Source organism: Sturnira hondurensis, unplaced genomic scaffold (genome assembly GCF_014824575.4).
Source record: "Sturnira hondurensis isolate 20B ecotype Veracruz unplaced genomic scaffold, ASM1482457v3 Scaffold0004474, whole genome shotgun sequence".
Taxonomy (NCBI): Eukaryota; Metazoa; Chordata; class Mammalia; order Chiroptera; family Phyllostomidae; genus Sturnira; species Sturnira hondurensis.
Window position 1 is genome coordinate 10,848,946 of NW_028077105.1, and position 22,764 is coordinate 10,871,709.

Genomic DNA, 22,764 nt, shown 5'->3' on the forward strand with positions numbered 1-22,764 from the left:
CCAGGCATGTTTCCTAGAAATAACCCAGGAGAACATTTTAACTACTATGATACCCAGTTGCTAAATTTTTTCTTTCTTCTTATCTTTTAACATCTTCTTCCCATATTTACATTTATTTCTCATCTCTTGCCCTAACTGGACTAAACTTTAGAAATACCGGATCCTCTCCAATATTAAAATATTTTTCTCATCTCTCAGTAATTGATCATTTCTATTCTTAAAAATTAACAAATCCTCTCAAGTTAGGTTTGCATTGGATTGCACTTACACCTTCCAGGCTGTCAGTTTTCAGGAGAAAACAGGAAGAACTCATGTATGCCCACAATGCAAATTTCAGTGAATTAACAACTAGAAAAATAAAAATATCCTACCACTTGTCAAAGATGACATCAAAGCCAAGTAACATAAAATCTGTAATTACTGGCCCTGGCTGTCTTAGCTCAGTGGATTGAGCACGGGCCTGCGAACCAGACGATTGCGGTTCGATTCCCAGCCAGGGCACATGCCTGGGTTGCAAACCGGTTCCTTGCAGGCTAACTACCAGCAGGGGATGCACAAAAGGCAACCATACATTGATGTTTCTCTCCCTCTCTCCTTCCCCTCTAAAAATAAATAAATAAATAAAATCTTTAAAAAAAAATCTGTAATTACTGAAATATGACATCTCAGAATACATGTGGTATAGAAGAAAAGGTAGTTAAGTATTTCTTAACAATAATAAATGAAAAAGCATGAAAATAAATAAATAAAGAACTTTGTTAAATAAAATAGAAAAGTCAATAAAACCATTGACCGAGAAGATTTGAAGGAAAAACATAAAGTAGGCTGAAACATCAATAAATGATGTTTATTGATGAACGAAGAATATGTCATTATGCCTAATGTTGAAGCTGTAGTACATACAGCACTGTCCAATATAGTACACTAGCAACATATGATTATTTAAATTTGTGTTTACATTAGTTAACATTGAATAAAATTCGATATTCAGTTTCTCAGTCTCACAGCTACATTTCAGGTGCTCACAAGCCACGTGTTGCTGGAGCTACCGCATCTTGCAGCACAGATGTGGAACGTTTCTATCACCACAAGATGTTTTATGACGGTGACTCTAAAATCAGAAGCAGTGTAAAAGCTCTCACTGCGCGAGCGTTAACTAACACTTCTCACTAGAGGCTACTAGAAAAGAAAAATAAAGACTGTACAATTTTTAAAGAAAAAGTGAAGTTATAGTATATTGTTATAACTGAAAACTCCAACACATTTATTCAGGAAACTATATTTAGTAAAAGAATTCAGAAAGTTGTCTGAGTACATCCATACACAAAAATTAATAGTCTTATTACATGGAAACAACTCTCAATTGCAAATGGTAATAAAAAGAATTCAATAAAAAACATAAAAGATGTAATAAACTAACAATAAATTTAGCAAGAAATGTGTGAGAAAGGCAAAAAGAAAGAAGCAGAAATAGGCATTCTGTTCTTTAACAGGAAGATTTTAAATCTCACAACAAAAGTACCAGATATACTATTTTGAATATACTTTTAAAAATTAGACTAGGTGATTCCATGCTGTTTTATGGCAAAGTAAATGTGTATGAGTGGGCAAAAAACATCTAAAAGAGAAGAGAAAATAGACACAGTAGCTTTATCAGATAGCAAACTACAACAAAGCTTTATCAATTAAAGTAGGATTATACTGGAATAGCAATACACAAACATCAATGCAATAGAAGAAAATGTTTTGATACAGATCTGAATTGGTATTGGGATTTATAAGATGACGTAGATGGTATTCAATTCACAATCTGTTATCAGAGATGGATCACTGAGTCAGTTAGCTGGGGAAAATGGAAGCCATTTTAAAATATAATTATTCACTATCTCAAACCCTAGACCAAATACATTTTATATGAATCCAAGAATTACACATAAAACTAGATACTGTGAAACTACTAAGTCTCAATATGAGATAGATATTTCTAGCTGATAGGCAATGTTCAGAGGCCATAGATAGAAATATTGAAATTGCGTCTACATAAAGTATTTTTAAATATTGCATGAAATATTTAAAAGTAAAAGACAAATAATGACCTGGGAAATATATATATAGTACACATAGCAGATGGAGGGCAATTTACTTAGCATTTAAATATATTCTAGCATCAATAAGGAAAGATGCAATATTCCAATGAAAAATTATGCAAAGGACATAAACATGAGTTTACAGAAGTAAAATAACATTCAGCCAGCAACTTTAGATATATGAAAGTTGTTCAAAATCATTCTGAAAATAGGAAATAAAAATTATGCATATTATATACCATTTCATACCTATTGCATTAATAAAGTGTCCACAGATTGATTATAAACTCTATAAGCTTAGGTGTAAGAGAGCTAGCACCTTGACTACTTCAAGTACTACTGTAAAATAAGCAACCTCTTTGATAAGCATTTTATAGTATCTGTCAAAATATTAAAATGCACATATCCTTCTACCCACCAATTCCACTTCTAGGATCCTGTACATTCCTTACAACACTGTTTGTGATAACTAAAGAATGGAAAACTTATATACCCAACAATAGGAATCAGTTAGAAAAATTATGGCTCATCCTTAAACTTGAGTAGTCATTTTAAAAATGCAGCAGATAACTATATTGATAGAAAATAATTTTAAGATCAATTATTAAGTAGAAAATTCCAAAGTACAGAGCCATCTATAAAGAAGTTATCACTTGTGTGACAAAAGTTTGTATGGAGAGAATATTCTGTAAATACTCACAAGACCTGGCGAGAGTGGTTGACTCTGGGGGAAAAAGCAAGAACAGAGGAAATGGGGTACAAAGGAAAGTGACCATTCACTACAATCTCCTCTGTGCTATTTATTTTTTAAAGTTTAGTTTACATGTTACCTAGCCAAAATCAAATAAATATATTCTGTCCTGAAATATTTTTTCTTTTTTATTAAATACTTTTGAATTTTACTGTTGTTCAAGTACAGTTTTCTGCCTTTCCCCTCTCCTCCTCCCCACCACCCAGGCCATCCCCACCTCCCTCCCCTATTTCTATTCCCACCTTGTTGTCCATGAATCCTTTATAGTTGTTCCTGTAAACCCTTCATCCTTTCCCCCCATTATTCCCTCCCCTCTCCCCTGTGGTTACTATCAGTTTGTTCTTAATTACAATGTCTTTGGTTATATTTTGCTTGCTTGTTTGTTTTGTTGATTAGGTTTCAGTTAAAGGTGAGATCATATGGTATCTGTCTTTCACCACCTGGTTTATTTCACTAGCATAATGCTCTCTAGTTCCATCTATGCTGTTGCAAAGTGTAGGAGCTCCTTCTTTCCTTCTGCTGAGTAGTAGTCCATTGTGTAAATGTACCATAGTTTTTTGATCCATTCACTTGCTGATGGGCACTTAAGCTGCTTCCAGCACTTGACTATTGTAAATTGTGCTGCTGTGAACATTGGGGTGCATAGGTTCTTGCAGATTGGTGTTTCAGGGTTCTTAGGATATAATCCTAGCAGTGGAATTGCTGGGTCAAAAGGCAGATCCATTTTTAGTTTTTTGAGAAAATTCCATACTGTTTTTCATAGTGGCTGCACCAGTCTGCAATCCCTCCAATAGTGTTCCCTTCTCCCCACAACCTCTCCAACATTTGTTGTTTGTTGGTTTGTTTATGGTGGCCATTCTGACTGGTGTGAAGTGGTATCTCATTATGGTTTTAATTTGCATCTCTCTGATGGCTACTGATGCTGAGCATCTTTTCATATGTCTCTGTATGTCCTCCTTGGAGAAGTGTCTATTCAAATTCTTTGCCCACTTTTTAATTGGATTGTTTGTCTTCTTAGATTGGAGTCATGTGAGTTCTTTATGTATTTTGGAGGCCAAACTCTTGATCTTCAAGGGTCTGAGGTATCATTGGCAAATATGTCTTCCCATACGGTTGGTTCTCTTTTCACTTTAATGCTGTTTTTTTTATCTGTGCAGAAGCTTTTTATTTTGATGAGATCTCATTTGTTTATTCCTTCCTTTATGTCCCTTGCTGTAGGGGACATATCAGTGAAAATAGTGCTGTGTGGAATATCTGAGGTTTTCCTGCCTATGTTCTTCTGAAGGACTTTGAAGGTGTCACAATTTATATTTAAGTCTTTTACCCATTTTCAGTTTATTTCTGTGTATGGTGTAAGTTGGTGATCAAGTTTCATTTTTTTGCATGTAGCTGTTCAGCTCTCCCCAAACCTCTTGTTGAAGAATTTTATTGAGACTGTGAGAAGGAACGGGTTCAGTTTTCCATCTTGAACTAGTAGTTTCTATTTCCTCTTCAACAGTAAGAAGCAGCACCCGTCTTTTTAGTAATTAAGGCAAAGTGCAAATATTTTTTCATGCATCTGGCCTCAGCTTTCCTCTTCCCTTTTCCCTGCTCTTTAGGGATTGCTCCCCCTCCTTCACAGTCCTTTATCTAAATACTATTATCATCATGCTTAGTGTTGAAACACATCATATATAAATCATCTATTATTATAAACTTCAGTTAATATTGTTCTACCTGCCCTGGCTGGTAGGGCTCAGTGGATTGAGCACCAGTCTGAAAATTGACAAGTCACCAGTTCGATGCTCAGTGAGGGCACATGCCTGGGATTCCAGCCAGATCTCCAGTTGGGGAGTGTGTGATCAATGCTTTTCTGCACATCAATGATTCTCCCTCCCCATGCTACCCCTCTCTCTAAAAATAAATAAATAAAGTACTTTAAATGTATATGTGTGCATCTATCTATCTATCTATATATATTATACATCGATATGTACTGTGTATAATATATACATATATATACCTATATAAAATATATACATATATAATATATAGATATATATTGTTCTACCTATATATATCTATTATATATTATAGGTATGTATATATATTGTTCTACCCAATGCAATTAGAAAAGAGAAATATAAGGTAAGTTCATTTGACAAAATTTAGAAATTCTGTATTCCTATTATCTGTCCTTTCTCTGGTGAATTTTGGCTCAATTCTGAAGGTTAAATGTAACTTTTCATGCTCTTTTCTTCCTGACCTAAGCATTCCTCTTCTCACGAAGGACAGTTGTAGAGTTGGGAGATGGTGTATATATCCAACCAAAAGCCTGAATTGCAGTGTGACCATTTAAGACATCCTCAGTCTTGTGGCCTGGATGTTCAGTGCCTTGGGCCCTCCAGCACTGAGAAGTCTGTGGGAAGTAAATGTTATGCTTCCTTTCGTTAGCTGCTCAGGGTCACCACCAGTGTGCAACACCCAGAAGAGGCCAGGACATGGGGGAAGAAGGGGAGATAGAAGAGACTGAGGAGCCCTGAGAGCAACAGACCCATTAAAAAAAGTCAGTGGAAGAAGCGTCTTTGTTGCTATTGTTTTATACCGTATTTATTTTTTAGCATATAGGAATGAGAATTTGAGACAACAGTTGAACAGTGTATATTGAAGAAAATGGGTATTTTTTTGCCACTGACAATATTGAATAGGAAAGTAACAAAGATGAGGAAAACAATAAAGTTAACGGAGTAAAAAACTAATGACATTTAATTTCAAACTTCTAATCCTTTCTGAGTATTTACTGTTTCCTCGTCTTGAGAACCACAAGTTATTCCCCTTTGTATTTTCAGTACAAAGATGGAAGTAAAACGAGCAGAAATGAAGCAGATTGAGGAGAATGCTGACAGTCTAAATGCCTACCTAGCACAAGGGTAAGAATGGAGTCAAAGATGCGCCCAAATCACATATTCATCAACAACCTGAGACCTAAGCAGTAACGGGGCAAGAATAGGAACAGCTACTTCACTTTCACAATCTACAAAGTGACATTTGACATTAATTTTTGTTGACACAATGGTTGTTAACATACATTTTAAAACATACTGGGAGAAGTGGTGTAAGAGCAGGGTTAATTTGTTTAACAACTGATCAAACCATAGCAATTAGATAGAGTTACCATATGTAGCACAACATAGTGATTAGACATTTATGTAACTTATGAAGTGATCATTCCGGTAAGTCCAGTACAACATAGGGAATACAGTCAATAATATCACAATAACTGTGTATAGTCAGATGGGCACTAGAACTAGGCTGTTTCTGACACTAATTCTAAATAAAGCCCAGATCACGAATCAGAGCTTATTTGTGGATTAGATATGAAAGCTAACAGAAACAGATGGTGAGAAAAGCTAAGGAAAGTAAAGAAAGCATGCAGGACTTATGGAAATATTTGTTATTTGCATGAACCACAACTGTTTATGTCAGGATACCGGTGGAAGACCCGTGGTTCAATAAATTCTGCTAGTAGGCTTGGACACAGCGTTTGGCACTGCAATATCCAAAAATGATAATGCCAATCAGCAAATGACTGGCATAAATTTTTGGTTCCCTAATTTTTCCTTTTTCTTATGTAAAATTTGATACAGATGAATATAGGTAACATGTAAGTTTTGAAGCATTTTATAAAACAAGCACTTGTAAAAACCATAAAAAATTCCAGTACCATTAAATGTACCAACATATGCCTCCACTATAAAAGCTTCTTGTTTCCCTCAAACCAATGTAACTAACCAGGAGTCCAAATTTATTATTCCCCTAGTCTTGTATTTAGTTGTTTTCTTACATGTAAATTAATAAAGCTCTTGCTTTGGATTTTATAAAAATGATACAGTAAATGTAATCTTACAGAAGTTGATTTGCATTTACATTGTGTTTTCAGCTTCATTCATGTTATTATGTGTATCTATAGTCCATTTTTACTATTGCACAATATTCTGTTGTGTGAATAGTTCATGATATTTCTCCATTATTCCTTTTTTTAAAGATTTTATTTTTTATATTTTAGAGAGGAAGGGAAGGAGAGAAGGAGAGAAATCTCAATGTATGGTTGCCTCTCGTGCATCCCTGCTGGGAACTGGCCTGCAACCCAGGCATGTGCCCTGACCAGGAACCGAACCCCGACCCTTTGGTTTGCAGGCCTGCACTCAATCCATTGAGTTACACCAGCCAGGGCTCCATTATTCTTTTGATGGGCAGTTGGGTTGATTTCAACTTTTTGATATTATAATAATGTTTCCATAAATATTCTTATACAGTCTCTTAGGGTACACGTGAAGAGTTCCCTAGTCTATAGACTTGTGATGATCGTCAGTTTTATGTGTCAATTTGGCTAAAGTCCCTAGTAATTCAGACACAAATGTAGGTGTCACTGTGAAGGTGTTTTGTAAATGTAATTAACATCTGCAACCAGGTGATTTTAAGTAGAAAAGGTGATGCTCAATAATCTAGGGGGGCCAGACACAATCATTTGGAAGGCATCAAAAGTAGAACTGAGGTTTTCCCAAGGAAGAAGTGCTTGTGGACTGCAGCTTCGATTCCTGCTCTAGAATTTCCAGCTTACCTTGCCTGATGTCCTGCCCCGCGGGTTTCGGCTTTGACTAGTCAGTCCCATAATCACATAAACATATGCATTAAAGAAATGAAGAGGGGAAGTTAGTGAATGGGTGTGGCCATTTTCCCCAACAGGTTCTGTTTCTTCGGTAGAACCCCAACTGATGCAAAACTTATATGTGGAATGGCTTCCTTAATAATGCCCAACTGTTTTTTTTAAGTTTTAAAAAGTATCTTTATGTGAGAACATTTATGTTTTTGAGATAAATGCTATATTAAATAAGGAGGTTTATAAAACATAATATAGTTGAAATACATAGAATTAATATATAAATGCATATTGTGACCCCATTATAATTAATGGAAGTATTAAATTTTTTTTAATTTTTTAAAATTTAATTCTTGTTCAAGTACAGTTTTCTGTGTTATATTCCCAGCCCTGCCCCACCCAGTGCTCCCCACCTCTCTCCCATTTCCACCCCCACCTTAGTTATTGTCCATGTGTCCTTTATACTTGTTCATGTGGGTCCTCCCCCTTTTCCCCTGTGATTCTCTCCCCTCTCCCCTCTGGACCCTGTCAGCCTGTTCTGTATTTCAATGTCTTTGGTCATATTTTCCTTGCTTGTTTGTTTTGTTGTTTAGATTCCTGTTAATAATGACCAACTGTTTTTCACAGTGGTTGTATCCATTTTCATTCTTGACATATATTAGTTTCCAGTGCTCCTCATCCATGACAAAACTTTGACAAAAATTCTTACCTATGCCACTCTAAAGAGCATTATTCTGGTTTGATTTTTATTTCCCTGATTACCCATAATTACTAATAAGTCCAACAAATTTTCCTATGTTTATTGGCCATTGATGTTGCCTATTCTGTGGAATTCTTTCTTGAGTAAACAATTGAATGGTTTTTTTTTTTTGCCAATTTAAACAATTAAATGGTTTTTCAAAAATTTTAGGAGATGTTATACATTTAAACAACACTCTTTTGGTGCCTGTGTGTCTCATAAATTTGCTTTCATACTCACCCTCTCTACTTTGTTAAGGTTTATGAACCAGAGGTCATAAATGTGCTATGGTTTGATGTATCCATTTTTTCTTTTGTAGTTAGCACATTTTGCACTTTACCCAGAAAAATCCTACCCTGTCATGATGTGACAAGAATACTTTCCTACATTTACTTAAAATTTTTAAAAATTATCTTTGTAGTCAATCAGAAATTGATGTCTGTGTATGGTCTGAGGTAGTGTTCCAATTTAAATTTTTCGGTATTGATGCTAGTCCAGCACAAGTATTTCATAGTCCCTCCTTTTCTCTGTTATTTGCAATGTTGACTGACATAGTCTTTTCCACATATTAATGGGTCTATTTCTAAGCTCTTTATATTGTTATGTTGATCATATTTTAACCCTATTTGAACTCGTGATAATCTTAATGTCTAGTTAGACAGTTCTCCCAACGTGATTACTGATTTTTCTGATATTTCCTGACAAGTCTGTGCCCTTGAATGTCTTTATAAACTTTAAAATCTGTATATCAAATTCTTTTTAAAAACCTAGCTCTGATTTTAGTCATAACTGCATTGAACACATGTACAATTTAGGGAGAACTAATATTGCTTAAGGTACTGAGTTTTCCTGTATATGAACATGGTGTAATTAGCCACTGATTTAAGTCTTCTTTAACATCTTGTTTCTGATTGCTCTCTGTCCTTTCCAATTTCCATTTTTCATGAAAAAAACATGATTAAAAATTGTTATGATGAATGTAGTCTCTAGTTACAGATTAATTGGGAGAAATTCAGAGTATCCACTGTGTTGCTAGGATCAAAAGCACAATTCTTATTTCTCACATTTACTAAAAAAAAAAAAAAAAAGGCCCTGGCTGGTGTAGCTCAGTGGATTGAGCGTGGGCCTGCGGATCACAGGATCGCAGTTCGATTCCCAGTCAGGGCACATGCCTGGGTTGTAGGCCAGTTTCCAGCAGGGGACTCACGAGAGACAACCATACATTGATATTTCTCTCCTTCTCTCCTTCCCTTCCCCTCTAAAGATAAATAAATAAAATATTTTAAAAAATGATCATCAGTTTGCAAATATTTCTTTTAAAAAGGAAAAAATGTGTTTAATACCTGGCCCAAGGACCTAATAATTAAAGATAGGAAAAAAACCCTAATAAATGTGTCAAGGCCTGAAGCAAAAGAATAGGGCAATAAATGGAACTCTCTTAAAAAAATCCAGAAATCCTCCAGGTTGACCTCCAAATTGATACAATAATTGCTTCAAGTATACTACAGATGGCTTTGCAACATCTCCAAAAACATTTTACAGTGATGTTCAATTTGACTGTTACAACCGTCTTTAAAAGATATTCTTAAAAATATTTGAACCACACTTCTTTTCTTGTAAATGTATTGATATAATCCAATTTTTCAAGATAAGTGAAAACACAATTGAACATTTGCCTGAACTCTCGATATTACAATCATGATGACACATATACACACAGTGCCAACACAGTACATCATTTAAGAAACAGAGCACAACTGCATCTCATTTAAAAGCTGGAAGATGCTTTCCCATTTCTTAAAGTTGTGTTTCAAATCAATCAGCATATGAACAGTACATTTGGGACAAGCCATAGCTCTAACCAAGCCCACCCCTCCTAGGCAACTGTACTGTAAGACCGTGAGAGATATAAACAGGAAAAAAATCTCAAATTTGGAAGTGACTTGATAAATTTTACATTAGTTAGGAAGAAATGGAAGTTCCTAATTAGAAATGGCATCTGTTTATTTAATATTCTACATGAAGGGGAACTATGGAAATACATCTGGTGCTTCCAGTGACTGTATAATAATCAGTGTGCCCTGACTCTAAAGAAAAGCAGAAAGAGAAACTGAAAGTACAGACTTGAAAGAGTAATATGAGCCCCGCACTATCAACTAAACATCTCAGGCTCACTACCCTTCTGAAAGTGGTGTTTTTGAGAAGCATTGAAAAATACCTGATGCTCAACTGGATTTCATCTGCTTGCTTAGATTTTTTATACCTCTCCCCCTTGCCCAACAATCAAGAATGCTACATGTTCCCGGGAGCACTGCTACAAAATGGGGAGCCTCTGTAAAGCTGAGATATGAATGAAGCTATGCAGGCTAAAGGCCTGTCTGTCCTGTTGCTGGAATTATAAAATAAGCATTGAGATTTGAGATTAATTTGTTATAATAGCAAAATCTTGCCTATTTCAATTAACGTTGAGCAGCTGCCAAATCCAATGTTATTATTTTACAGATTAAAAATAATCAAAGTTTTCAAAATCATGGTGAGGCACATTATGAGAAAAAGGCAAATTTTTGCCTTTCATTATTTTTTTCAAGGTAGATGTAATTCTATGCTACTTATAGAGAATTGAATTCTAACTTATGAACTTTACTTTCTCCAGCACTCAGAGCCTCATTTAGTCCATTGCATCCTGTAAAACAGGTGTAACAAATATTGTTATTAAAAAATTATTGACTCATTGGGAAGCAAAGGACACAGACACACAGCCAAACGAGCAAAGCACGATGGAGTGAGGTCCTTGGGAAGAATGGTCGTGGGTGGTGCTCAGGGAAACTGAGAGACAATTTTTCCGTGTTGCTCTAGGCTCTACCCTCATGATCTGATTTCTTTCACCCCATGGCATCCTCTCTGACCTCTCTGGCTGTAGGCCCCATGTCCACCCTCCCCTGGTCATTGTCATCGCAGTGAAGCCAAAAAAGAGCAATGTATACCTGTTACTTGGCAACTGCCCACTCATCAAAATCTTAGGAAAGATGAAGGGAACCTGGAATAGGAATTAGCTCCTATTCTTGGAGTCCCCAAAATAAGAGCTAATGTAACTCTAATATCAAAAACCCAAGTCAGAATATAAAAAAAAAGAAATGAGCAAGCATCAAGTACAGTCATTTACTCAATTAATATTAACGAAGCATCCACAATATGCTGAACACTATGGTAAGCATTAAATACAAAGTAACAAATGAAGCTGACAATCTCTGCTCTCCCAGAGAAACTTAAAATCTAGTGGTCACAAAACAAAGTGGATATTTTTTAAAAAGAGAGAGGGAAGTTAATCCATCTTCTGCTAACAAAAATCTTTTAATGGCTTCTTGTATTAAGTCAAACATTTAATTATTTACCACGTCCTGTAATTTATTTGGTGACTGGGTCCCTACCACTTTAACCTCTCGAAGCATCAGTTTCTTTGTCTGTAAAATGCTGGTAATAACCTTTACCTCAGGTAGAGTTTTTTGTAAGGATCAAGCAAAATAGTCTGTGCATTGTATCTGGAAATGGAAAGCATACAATAAACGTTCTGCCAATAGTACTGGTATCATTTTACCTCATTTCCAACATCTCATGACTTTTCCTTTCTTATCACTGTTCTTTAACCTCACTGGCTACTAAAGACTTTAGAACAGGTCCAGTTCTTGTCTGCCTATGGACGTTGAACCTTCCATACTCAGTCTGGCTCGCAAGTCTGGTGGGAAGCTATGCTTCTGCTCATCTTTTCTTTTCAATTCATATGGTTACTTTCAGGCTCCACTCAAGTGCCCTTCTGCAACTGTTCATCCTCAGCACAGTGCTTTATTTCATTGGCCACTTCATTACCTGAAATTAATTCATTTATTTGAGAGTCTACCTGATTTATGTCATATCTTGCCCAGTAGAATTATGCTCCAAGGAGCAGGGAACATTTGCCCTGACTTGTTCATTGTTGTATCCAATATGCTTAGAATAGCAATTTTCAAACTGGGTGCTGCAAGAATTTTTAAAACATGTAATACCTGAGGATTCAGTCAGGACACTGGCCTCTTTTCTCTTTTTGTTAAATAAAACAATGACAACAGCCAACACAACAATAGCTAACCAATACGAATGCTGTGTCTTGAACCATAAATATATAGGTCATATAATAGAGTTGCATCTTATTGGTCACATTGTGTAATTAGGCTGGGTCTGATTGGTTAATGTAATTAACATCTGCAACCAGGTGATTTTAAGTAGATTTTAAATTTTAAAAAGCCACTATGGAGCAAAAAGGGTAGGCGATTACTACTATTATTTTTTGGTAAATCAATCAAAATCATACCTACTATTATTTTTTGTCAGATTGGCAAAAATATATATTTTTGCTGTGCCACAGAATGTTAGTAATTAGTATGTGTGCCATGAGTTTTAAAAGGTCGAAAATCACTGCTGTAGAAGTCAGACCTACTTCAGTGTTCTTTAACTGCCCCATGTCTGTCTCCCAGTTAATTGCAGCAAATATTTATTCCATTTCAAATACAGCAGCTGCCTCTGTTCAGAATAAATGTACCATAGTATTTGCTTGTGTGATATAAATTCATATTTTTCAAACCACTTAAGCTGTCATCATAACAAAAAAAAGTCTTCAAATTTTATCAAACTTCTTAATAAGGAGCAGAAAGGAAAAAGATATTCAGTTTCTGCAGATATGAAACCGATCTTTGATTAATATGCAAGAAATCAGGTCTTTCAGTTTATGCTAATTTTTTAAAATGTGAGGACATAAATACTGAATGAAAACTGTGAATGTAATGAGGATAGAGAATTCAAGACATCATGTTACAGTGTCAGCCTATAAGATATTAATTTGATGTCAGTGTATAATTACATAATACAAAGGTATTATGCTATTTAGGGGTTTTTGTGTTTTGTGTTTTGTTTTGTTTTGTTTTAGAACAACTCAAGAGCTTAAAATTTCTGCTGTTTTCTTTTGGGTTTGATTTTATTACCTAGGGTATTTTCACATTTAATCTTACCAACCTTTTCACTTGTACCACTTTTAAGGGTCAATACTTTACTATTTTACATTTATATTATTATATAATATAATAATATAAAAATATCTTATTCCCATAAAATCTATAAAATCAACCTATTTTTAAAATTTAAAAATAGAGAAAAATATGCCAAGTGGCAAGTTCTATCAGTCAAGATATGAAGATACAAAATAATCACAGATAATGCTTTAATTGAATGGGGAGTTATCACAAATGTTTATATTGCTTGTGACACTTATTCGCTAACAGTTTTGTAAAAATTATTGCAGCAAAACTGACACATGAAATTTTCTTCACTGAATATTATTGTAATAGTAATGTGAACATTTTGTTTTATGCACAAACACTTTTCTTTAGGGTGCATTTTTTAAAAAAGCCTAAAGAATTCTGTATCTATTTCACTGGCGATGACAAGTATGTTAATTGCTTGCAGATAACATCTGTTCTAGCGAAATCAAGATGCAGAGGCAGTGTTGGATCTGTGGTGCTAGCAGCTTTGTCTGGGAGACCCACTGCATGCATTTCACAGACTCTCCAGGCAGCTGGAGGGCTTTGGAGTTTTTTTGAGAACCTTCCAGCAACTGAAATAAAATCTGCCAGGAATCCTGGGTCATCGAAATGTCTTCCTTTGAGCAATGGACTCACCTTTGAAGCTCCAAGATATCCACTGACCATGACGCCTGAGTGTGCTCCGGCTAAAGCAAGTTCAGGGTGAGCGGCCGACCGCCTGCATGCGAGAGCGGGCCTCTGACTTCCTTCTCTGTTTACAGAACAGGGTGAAGGGCCTCTCTAGAGGGGATAGCAAGAGCCTGGTCAAGATAATTTCAGATATAAAGGGCCCTTATGCTCGACAGGCCACGTTTACAATTTTACAGGGTTCACGGACTACAATTGCTTACCAGATGTGCCTATGAAGTTGGCTAACCATGGCCTTGTGATGGTTTTGGTCCCAGACTCTTCTAGCCTCCACATGTTTGTTTCTCCTTTAAGCTATGAGTTTGTGTAGACTCTGTTCTATGGTTACCAGAAGAGCCAATGCTGCTCACCAGTGGACCAGCCAGTTGTGCCGCCTTGCGCTCTGCTAGAGCAACACAGAGCACCGCCTGCAGTGTTCTCGGCCTTGTCGGTATTCCCAGACCCAGTTGACTGCATCAACAAAAGCTGTGAAGGAAACAATTTCACCGGGTCTGTAAGTAAGCTTACAGTGGGGTAGTTCAAAAAATGGGAAAAAAATCTGCATCTGTTATGGGTTACATAGTTGAGAGAAAAGAGAACAGTGAGATGGATGGAAGCAATGAAGGAGGTAAGCACATGAGCCACCTGAGAAACAGATTAAAGACAAAAATCCCATGAGCACAAAAAGTGAATGCAGTGAAAATAGAGATATTAAATAACATGACAGGTTTGTACTATAGTAAAATATCTTATTAAAAATTTTAATGTAAACAACTGATATGCTGCCAATATGAGATTTTAAATGTTTTCACATTTTAACACATCTCATTTGTACAAAAGCCAATGAGGTTATTATAAACTAGGACAAATAAGCGCTTTTCACTAGTTTCTACGAGGACCCTCCCTATGTGATAAGCACGACTACAGCAGATTCATGAGGAAGGACACCTTTTGTTACATGTGGGAACACGCCACGCTCAGGTTTCCCTGACATCACTCTGAACTCCACCAGTGCATAAAGAAAAATTATTCTTATAAATTTAGTAACACTGAAGAAGATATAGTGGTTAAAATTATAGACATAAATATCAATAAGAAAATCAGTTGTGCTCTCAAGACTCTTATTTCAGACCACTTAAGATAGAACAAGTTAAATTCATTGCCANGACACGTTTTGTCACATGTGGGAACACGCCACGCTCAGGTTTCCCTGACATCACTCTGAACTCCACCAGTGCATAAAGAAAAATTATTCTTATAAATTTAGTAACACTGAAGAAGATATAGTGGTTAAAATTATAGACATAAATATCAATAAGAAAATCAGTTGTGCTCTCAAGACTCTTATTTCAGACCACTTAAGATAGAACAAGTTAAATTCATTGCCAGGAAGACGGCCTCAATGGCTTTTGTCAGTGCACATGGAAGTAAACTCGGTCTCTGTTGGCTGGTGTGGGTAGTCTGCCTTCTTGTTTCTGCAACAAAAGTAAGCTTTATTCTTCTGAGCTAATCTAGCATCAAACAATCATTTTCTGGCAACCCAACATTGCATCTAGAAGAATTAACAGAAAGTTTGATCTTTTTAATGAGTAATTAAAAAAACTTGAGTAACCTCTATTTTAACTTAGAGTTATAAAACACTTCAGAAGTCTAATTTATAAATGTATCTATATATTTATATAAAATGTAGATGTGGTCATAGAAATGTACCTTTTGTTTTTCGTTGGGTGGCAGCAATTTTACATGAAACGCAGTTATCAGTTTTTGAGGAATATATTTATTTGTATTTTACTGGACAAACTAGCTGCAAATGAAGCAGAGATTCATCATCACTGCACCTTGCTGGAGGTCGGAAAGCACTTGGAATTCTTGCCTTCGTCATTTTATGCTGCTTATCAATGTTTTTCTACCTTGTTGATATAACTAAGAGAAACTATTCAGTTCTTCCAAGATGGTCATTTTTAATAGCACTAGAGAAATTATTTCACCCGTTTGTACTCTAATTTATTGATAAATTTTTAGTGGCTATATAGTGGCTATGTAACAAGATAATGTTCTTGCTATCATCCTATTAATTACCAACTTTTTTGACATTTTACTACTTAAAAAAGAGTAGGGAAGGGGATAATTTAATAAAAATTTAAGGTAAGCTACACTGATGAAACATTGTTGGAATAAAGTGATAATGCCAGATTGTTGCTTTATATCTAGATAAAATTATCTAGATATAGCTAGATAAAATTATCCCTATTTCCTTATCAGCATAAATAAGTGAAAATTTAGAGTTGATAGTTTTGTCAGCAAATGATTTTTTTTAAATTTATTTTTATCTTTATTAATTAAATTTATTAGGGTGACACTGGTTAATGAGTTTATATAGGTTTCAAGTGTATACTACCATTGTACATGATCTGTATATTGTATTATATGTCCACCACCCAAAGTCAAATCATCTCCCATCACCATGAATTTGGCCCCCATTACCCTTTACTGCCCCTTGACTCCCCTCTCCTCTGTTAGCCACCATTATCTGGCCATCATTAGCTATTGTCTGTGTCTTTGAGCTTCGATTTTATACTTCACATATGAGTGAAATCATAAGGTTCTTAGCTTTTTCTGATGAACTTGTTTCACTTAACATTATACTCTCAGGTCCATTCATGTTGTTACAAATGCCAGTATTTCATCTTTTCTTATGGCTGAGTAGTAGTCCACTGTAAATAGGCACCACATTTTCTTTATCTAATAACCTATCAAAGGATACTTTGACTGTCTCCATGTCTTGGCCACCATGAACAATGCTGCAATGAACATAGGGGCACATATATCTCTGCAAAAAAAGTTTCCAAATTTCTTGGGTAGATACCCAGAAGTGCTATTGCTGGGTCATATGGTAGCTCCATTCTTAATTTTTTATAGACCTACCATACTGTTTCCTGTAGTGGCTGTACTAGTTTACTTTTCCACCAGTGCCACAATAGAGAAGGATTTTCCTAAAAGGTCAGAAATATTAAAAATTTCAAATCAAAAAACTAACTTGAAGCATTCATTTTTAAAAAGGTAAAGAGTTACCATATATTAATCATTGAAATTAACTACAAGGATATTTTTAATTTAACAGGAGTAGATTTATTGAGTTGAGAAGGCCATATTACTTAATGAAAAACTGTTACAAATATTTCTTTAACCCTAAAAAATTCATGACATGTATGAGCATAAATCTACCTTATAATTTGACTTAAAAACTCCTTTGGGTTGAGAGATTTTTCATTGATAATCAAATCATTGTTCTTCACTTCAATTAAACCAATTGAAATTACTTTTAAGGACCATTTATTTCAAACTTTAAAAATTACGTGTCATTTCAAAAAGGTAAAGTTTCATTTTAAAGGTGGTACACACAAAAAACAATTCATTTCTTTAAAAAAATGTTGCAACCTTTGTCCTCTAGAATTATATAGGTCGGCAGTTCTCACCATGCATGTTAACCCTGTCAAATTAGCCCTTATTTCTCCATTTTAGAATTCACATCTCTTTGTAGTAATGAATTTTTGTTCAATGAGTGCTTTCCTAGTAGACGGTAAGCACCACAAAGACAGGGACCTGGGCGGTCATATCAATGGAACCATAGTTCCTGGTACAGAGTAAACACTCAGCTACTGTTTGCTGAAGAAAGGAGAGAAGGAAGGGCAGGTGGAAGTCCAGAGAAACAGACCTCCCTATAAATGGTACCTGTTAAGAGAAGGAAAGGGAAGGAGTATCATTTTGCATAAAATCTGATATGAAAGGCAAGGCATTAAGACAAGAGAGGAGAAAATACTCAGAGCTTAATATAAAAATGGAAAACAAAATAGGCTGAAATACTTTAAAGGAAGAAAGATGAAGGTCAAAGCAGATTAGATGCAAGAGTAGGCAGATTTGTGTATTACTATCAAGGTGAGGATGAATATAGGAAAGAAGTAAATTAAAGAGTTGCTTAGATCAGAGGCACTCAAGGGGTGGTCCACAGACCAGGGCTGATTCAGATTTACCTGTCCACGAGATAAGCACAGAATGTGGAAGCAAGCATTTAGAAATGTGTATCCAATTCTATGAAATAATTTTGTGCCTGCTGAAACAACTGAAGACAGATTTGGGCTTGTACCTATACATTTTCTATTTGATTTTGGGGAACCAGTTTTTAATAATATTTTTAAAAAGAAATGAGTTAAAAGTGCAAAAAAATTTTTAAATAGAAATTTTAGAAACCTTTAAAATGTAACAACTGGTCTTCACCAGAGGCAGCCTTTGCAACATTGACTTAGACAAAATGTTAGCAATAGGGCATGGTTTTTACTGCTTCTCTCCATTGCTTTTGTGGTTGAATAATTTGACTTGTCTTAAAGCAAGTACACAAATGTCTTAGCTTTCTCACAATAAAAAATAAACTTAAACATACTAATTGTGAATTATTTTAAAGAGCTTTCTAATCTGTTGTTTGCGACAATACATGTAGTTCCAAGGAGAATAAATACAGAGGTTTTTGGTTTTAATCCACAGAGTAAGGGCATTGGCACCACATGGACTCGACACTCTTTTCTGCTCCACTGTTACTATAAATGTTCACACAGAGCTGTACCACTTCTCAAGCCCTTGGAAATGGTGACTTGCTATATTATAGGTTCATGAAATGTTTCTCTCAGAAAAAAACTTGCATGCAGAAATATTGAGCTTTAAAGCTCTCCTTAAAGTCCTCCAATTTCCCCCTCCTATAACACATCTCAAGAACAGTCACATCCTTCATTTCTCTTTTAAAAAATTATTGGAATATATTTTGAAGCAAAATACATTAAGAATAACATCCTAAGCATCAATTCCACTATTAGGAGTATATCCTAAGAACCCTGAAACACCAATCCAAAAGAACCTATGCACCCTGATGTTCATAGCAGCACAATTCACGATAGCCAAGAGTTGGAAGCAACCTAGATGCCCATTGGTCAATGACTGGATCACAAAACTATGGTACATTTACACAATGGAATTCTATGCTGCAGAAAGGAAGAAGGAGTTCCTACCCTTTGCAACATCATGGATGGAACTGGAAAGCATTATGCTGAGCGAAATAAGCCAGGCAGTGAAAGACAAATACGATATGATATCACCTTTAACAGGATTCTAAACAGCAAAACAAACAAGCAAGCAAAATGTAACCAAAGACACTGTAATACAAAAGGTGCTGACAGGGTCCAGAGGGGAGAAGGGAGAGAACTACAGGGGAAGGGACTCACATGAACAAGTAAGTGTAAAGGACACATGGACAGTGACTAGGGTCCGGGCAGAGATGGGAGGGAGGTGGGGAGCACTGGGGGGCGGGGAAGGGGGAGGCCAGGGCTGGGAATACAAGAAAGAAAACTGTACTTGAACAAGAGTTAAATATAAATTTTAAAAAATCTTTAAAAAAAAGAATAATATCCTAAGCACTAATATATGGAATACTGAGCTTAAGGAGTTAAGCATCACAAGCATAGTTGCAGACCCTGGCACACGCCTTTCCCTGATCACGTTATCTCTCCTCATTTCCTTTGCACGGAGGGAAATGATGGTTTGATTGTTTCTTTGTTCGTCTTAATCAGGAAGGTAAGTCTCATGTCCTTCTGGTGTTAATGACCAAAATGTGGAAAAAACTCTGACCCTCTGAAAATACTAAACTGACAGCCTTAGTTACTGAATAGCAGGTAACTTTTTTTAACTGTCGGATTTTGAAAGGACTAAATAAGCTATACCCTCAGCACTGAGTGAAAAAGCCACCAGCTGTAGGTCTAGTCACATGGCTTTCTAGCTCTCTCTTCACTGAAACTTCCGACAAAAACAGAGCCTGCTCCACCGAGCCTGCCACGTGAGGGAGAGAAACCAATAGTTCTTTCTGAGGGAGACAGATCTGGAGAGNAGGGTCGGGGGCAGAGATGGGAGGGAGGTGGGGAGCACCGGGGGGCGGGGAGGGGGGAGGCCAGGGATGGGAATACAAGAAAGAAAACTGTACTTGAACAAGAGTTAAATATAAATTTTTTTTAATTAAAAAAAAAGAATAATATCCTAAGCACTAATGCATGGAATACTGAGCTTAAGGAGTTAAACATCACAAGCATAGTTGCAGACCCTGGCACACGCCTTTCCCTGATCACGTTATCTCTCCTCATTTCCTTTGCATGGAGGGAAATGATGGTTTGATTGTTTCTTTGTTCGTCTTAATCAGGAAGGTAAGTCTCATGTCCTTCTGGTGTTAATGACCAAAATGTGGAAAAAACTCTGACCCTCTGAAAATACTAAACTGACAGCCTTAGTTACTGAATAGCAGGTAACTTTTTTTAACTGTCGGATTTTGAAAGGACTAAATAAGCTATACCCTCAGCACTGAGTGAAAAACAAACACAGAAGTCAGAGGAGATGAAAAAGCCACCATCTGTAGGTCTAGTCACATGGCTTTCTAGCTCTCTCTTCTCTGAAACTTCTGACAAAAACAGAGCCTGCTCCACCGAGCCTGCCACGTGAAGGAGAGAAACCAATAGTTCTTTCTGAGAGAGACAGATCTGGAGAGAGAGGCTGAGCGGAGAGCACAACTCTTTCTGCTCAAACCACCAGAGAGTTCATTAAATCCTGTTCCCTTTGGGAAAAATGAGTGAGTAGGTAGAGAAAAGTGAGCAGGCTTACCCTGGAAGTCCCTAGACTTGACACCATGAAGTCTGGGAAAATAAATTCCTCCTCAACATGAATCATGGCCTCCAAATTTTCTTCTACTTTCACTCCCTACACAAATACGCCTAAAAAATATGTGCTTTTAAATGCATGCACTTTTAAACTCTGTAATTTTAATAGCCTAAATAGAAATGCACATAATGGATTATGTATTTTACACAATGGGATTCCAACATTAATTTCATGTTCTTTCTTACAACAGACTATGAAAGATTTCTTAGTTCTGAACAAAGTAGTATTTTCAGTTGTGGTGCCCTCTTCTTAAATGTCTAAATTTAGTTCATTCATTTTTCTGGACCTCCCTCTATCATTTTAAATGGTTTTATTAATACTTTATATACCATATAATCACAGATATGTGTGACATCACCACAGTTGACTTGAGAACATTTTCATCAAAACGAAGCCCCATTCCTTTAGATGCCACACCCTGTCCCTCCACCTGACTTCAATTCCTGAACAACTGCTAATCTACTTTCTATTTCTGTGGATTCCCCTATTCTGGATATCTTATGTAAATGCACTTATAAAACATGTTGTCTTTTGTGACTGGTTTCTTTCACTTCGCATAATAGTTTTAAATTTCATCCATGTTGTAGAACAATTGAGGACTTCATTTTCTGATGCTCAATACTATGCACATAGCACATATTATTTATTCATTTGTTAGTTGTTAAATATGTGGGTTGTTCCCACCATTTGACTGCTGTGAATAATGCAGCTGTAAACGTTCATGTCAAAAGTGTGTCTCTTATAGATAGTGTGTAGTTGGTCCTTTTTTGGAAAATCCAGTCTGACAATCTCTGCATTTTGATTGGATTGTTTAACCCATTCACATTTAATGTTACTGATGTAGTTGGATTTATATTTGCCATTTTAGTTTTGGTTGTCTATGGGTCTCATGTGTCTTTGTTGTTTTACTTCTTCTTTAGTGTTTTATTTTGTATTAAGTAAACATTTTGTTAAAAATTGTGTATATATATATATATTCTAATGGTTGCTTTAGAACTAACCATGTATCTTAACATATACAGTCAGCTTTAGTTTTATAATCGCTTGATTATAATGAGATATAAAAACATATAACTCTATTCTCTTTCTCCCCTTTTTGGAGCATTATTGTTACATCTAGTAATGGTATATGTTATATCAGTTAATATTGCAGACCCAATAATAAATTATTAAGAAAAATATAACTTTGTTGCTATCTACATCCTTTGTGATATTATGGGCAAGCATATTACATTTCTATATGCTATAGGCCCACAGTACACTATATATGTATAGAGTTGTTTTTTAAATCAGTTAAGAAAGAAAACATGCCTTTCTTCTGTTCTTTCTATAATTACACAGTTACCTTTAGTGATACTTTTTGTTTTTTGTTTCAGTGTGTGTGTCAATTAAAATTAGCATCTGACTTACTTGCTTTCAGCCTAAAAAAACCTTCTTTAGCATTTTTGATAAGGCAGGCCTAAGGCAACAAATTCTCAGTTTGTTTCATTGGGAATGTCTTTAACTTTAATTTTTGAAAGATAGTTTGGCTGGATATAGAATTATTGACAATCTTTCCATGGAGTATTTTAAATATGTTACCCCACTGCCTTCTATCCTCCAGGGTTTCTGCTAAGAAGTTAGCTGTTAATATTATTAGTGTTCCCTTTTAGATGAGGTGCCATTTTTTACTTGCTGCTTTCAAGACTTTCTCTTTGCTCTTGCCTTTCAGCATTTTTATTACCATGTGTTTGTGCTTCTCTTTGAATTCATCCTACTTAGAATTTATTGAGCTTACAGGATATATGAGTTGGTGTTTTATTTTCCCTTTCAATAAAATGGGGAAGATTCAAACCATTATTTCTTTAAATATTTTTCTGCTCTTCTTCATCCTTCCCCTCCTTCTGCTACTCTCAATATACATACGTCAGTGTGCTTAGTGCTGTAGCACACTTCTCTGAGCCTCTGTTTCTGTTCCCCTCTGCACTCTTTTGCTCTTTGGCTCTATCAGTCTACAGATTCACAAATTCTTTTTGCCAGTTCAAATCTACTGTTAAGCTTTTCAAGTGAATTATTAAGTTCAGTTT